The following is a 3,305-nucleotide window of genomic DNA, read 5'->3' on the forward strand; positions in this document are numbered from 1 at the left end:
ATATATGGCAATATTTGTATTTTTAAAAAAGAACTATGTTTCTACATGCAGGTAAAATAATAGTGATCTTTAGCCACCTGGATTCAAAATATATAATACCAAGTAATGAGAGTCCAAGAACAAGTACTGTGCTATGAATGGATAGATACAGCATCCCATCAGAGTCAGCAATATGATAATGCTCATATTATATTGTTGATAAATGCAATGTGTTATCTAGCATTAGCTGTTATAAGATCTGTATAAGGAAAAGCCAAGACAAGCCAAGACAGTAGGATAAAAGAATAAAAAGTTTCGACAGGAGAGAGAGAGAAAGAGAGAGAATGAGAATGAAAGAAAGAGAAAGCAGTCCAGAGGAATTGGAAAGGAGCTTGAAAAAACTCAGGCATAGAAGGCCAGGCTTGTATTATACATTGGCACATGTGGGAATGCTCATTGCAGTATCCCAGATCCAGTATAATCTTTTCATTATGAAAGTTATTATGGTTTTAAATCAATTTTATATGGGGATTCCTTTTGAGCTTCTAGGAAATTTGGGCTGTTCAAACTCAATTCTCTTTAGGGGAAAAAATTAAACAGACATCTTTAAACAGACATCTTCTGCTACCTGATATAAATAATACTTCAAATCCCTGGGGTTGAAAAGAGAAGATATAGGGCTCAAAGAATCACATTCAGTTTAGAGTTTGGGGGAAAAAAAAAAAAAAGGTCAGACTCTAATATGTGTCAGGTAACCTTGTGTTTATTCAATGAGCTTTTTATTGCAGTCATAGAGTCTAATACTGTCTATGAATTGTGTTCCCTAAGTAGAAGCCTGCAAAATTACCCGCTGGTAGAGAGAGTCATAGAGCTCTAAAAACAGGAAGACTGAGCATACTTTGGAGAGAGTTGAAAAGCCATTGTCATCATATGTGTCAGCCTTCAAGCTAAAGATTCCTAGCGTAACAATTGAGGAAGTGATTTTGGCATTATAACACTAAGTGCCACAACGCATTTCATTCAGCTTCTGAGGCTGTTTCCTTCATCTCCCCTATATGGTATGCTTAAAATCAAAGAACAAGAGAAGCCCTTCCCAGTGATTTTTGAGTCTTGGAGTTTAAAAGAAGACACTTTTTGTTCATTCAGGCTGACTGAGAAATGTGAAGCCCATAAGACCTGAATACTCATTTTCATTTAAAAGACGTGAAGAAATTCTCAAATTGTTCCTTAAGTCAAAGTTTTCTCTACCGAAAATACTGGGTAGAGTGATACAGCATCATTTTTACTTTTTCTTACTTTTTAGGACAATGCTTTACCTTTTTAACTAGCGAGCATGGAAAATAAGTCTCCATCAATGATTATCATTAGCCACATTCAAATCCTAGTTCATCATTCTTCTAAGGCAATGGATAAGACAGAAAGTGAATATGAATCTGTTTAATTTTGCTGCTATGTTGCTTAACACAACATCTTGTGCATGTTTTTTAAACACTGTATATCATATAATAGATGCATTCTTAACAAAACTTTTCCTAAGTGGTCTATACATTACCACTTTTATTCACTCGTTAAATGCTTATTGAATACTTGCTATATAATACATTGTAATACCTGGAGATTTTATCATGAGTGCTCCTCCTAGTCAGCCAAATGTAATTGCTCTCAGTCGTCTTTGGATTAAATAATAATACTGAGAATGATAGTAATGGTGAAGAGCATACAGAGGGACTGAATAACATAAAAAGTGCCTTAGCAAGTATATATATTTCTATCCATTTGATAGAATAGTATAATATATACTATTGCTAACATGAGCATATTATATTCTGAACCTTACGGAGACTAAACATCTTGCCAAAGTAACAAAACTAGTTATCCACAGGGTCAAAATCCAAACTCAAGCTGTTTGACTTCAAAGCTAAACTTTTAAGTCCTATGAAACTGCATCGAACTCCTTACCGTATCTGGTAAATGCACCCCTTTCACGTGATCCCATTATGTTTATCTTCTGTTTCTTCTGCCCTCTACTCTAATAACAGAAGTATAACATGTACTCACTTTTTTTGAATCGCAAAATTTGTCATTGCCTATGTTCAGAGTCCCTTCCTTCTTTACCTTTCCTTCTTTTAGATCTTATCTCTCCAGGAAGCTTTAAATGTGCCAGGCTCTGATTAGTCTCAAAATCCTAGACACTTAGCTTATGATTATATAGCAAAAGATTTGAAGAGAGAGAAATAAAAATTCATTTAAAGTTGCCAATCATATTTAAGGGTAAGTAGCCAATCAGAAGAAGGAAAGGGTATGAACAGGCTTCCAGCTGCTGTGCTAACCCTGGCCTGATTCCCCTTCCTCAGAACTAACTCAACTTTACTACATTGGAAAACAAAAGCAAGAGGATCAGTTTACTTCCTGTCAACCCCCAGAATAAAGAAAAAATTTTTAAAAAGGATCTACAATTTACAGCCATGCCACCTTGAACAAGCCCAATCCCGTCTGATCTCAGAAGCTAAGCAGGGTCAAGCCTGGTTAGTACTTGAATGGGAGACCATTTAGGAAGACCAGGTGCTGTAGATGTAAAAAATAAAAAAATAAAGAATTGTAAGCTGACAAGGTCCTCGCAATCTGTGAGGTCAACCAAAGATTTCCTCACTTAGGAAAATAAATAAAAATAAATAAAATTTAAAAAAAAAGCTGGTACTATTATGACTTTGGTTTGTAGCTGCACTGTTTGTTTTTTTATTTGATTTAAGAGACTAATGCAGTAAAAAAAAAAATATTAGTCTATGTTTTTGGACATACAATGTATAAAGATGTAATTTGGTGACATCAACACTGTGTTAGGGTCAGAGCTATGAAGGAGAAGAGTTTTTATGTTTTTAAAGTTACGATGGTATAGATTCACATACAGGTGTTACAACTTTAGGATGTTAGGTCATTCCAGTGACAAAAAAATATTTCTCATATATATTCAGTCTTCATCTGTGATTTCTGGCTCATAACACCCTGAAGTATTAAAGAGGAGGAAGAAACTGAAAGAAAAGAGTACTACAGGTGGACAGGATAACAAGTATAGTATGCTGAATAATGGCCACCCAAAAATGTCAAGTCCCAATCCCTGCAGATGTTATCTGCTAAGGAAAAGAGGTCTTTGCAGATGTAATTAAATTAAGAGTCCTGATGTAGATAAATTGTGAATCATATAAACGACGGAATATTACTCAGCCATTTAAAAAATGAAATCTTTCCATTTGCAACGATATGGATGGACTTAGAGATTATTATGCTGAGTGAAATAAGTCAGACAGAGAAGGTTAGTACCATATGAT

At 34.8% G+C, this 3,305-nt stretch overlaps 1 pseudogene; it reads left to right on the plus strand.

The window, feature by feature from the left end:
- The first annotated feature begins 2,434 nt into the window (after nt 1-2,434).
- LOC112474930 lies at nt 2,435-2,553 on the plus strand (annotated as a pseudogene).
- The last annotated feature ends 752 nt before the right edge of the window (nt 2,554-3,305 follow it).

The sequence above is a fragment of the Pteropus alecto genome, unplaced genomic scaffold, assembly GCF_000325575.1.
Source record: "Pteropus alecto unplaced genomic scaffold, ASM32557v1 scaffold7, whole genome shotgun sequence".
NCBI lineage: Eukaryota > Metazoa > Chordata > Mammalia > Chiroptera > Pteropodidae > Pteropus > Pteropus alecto.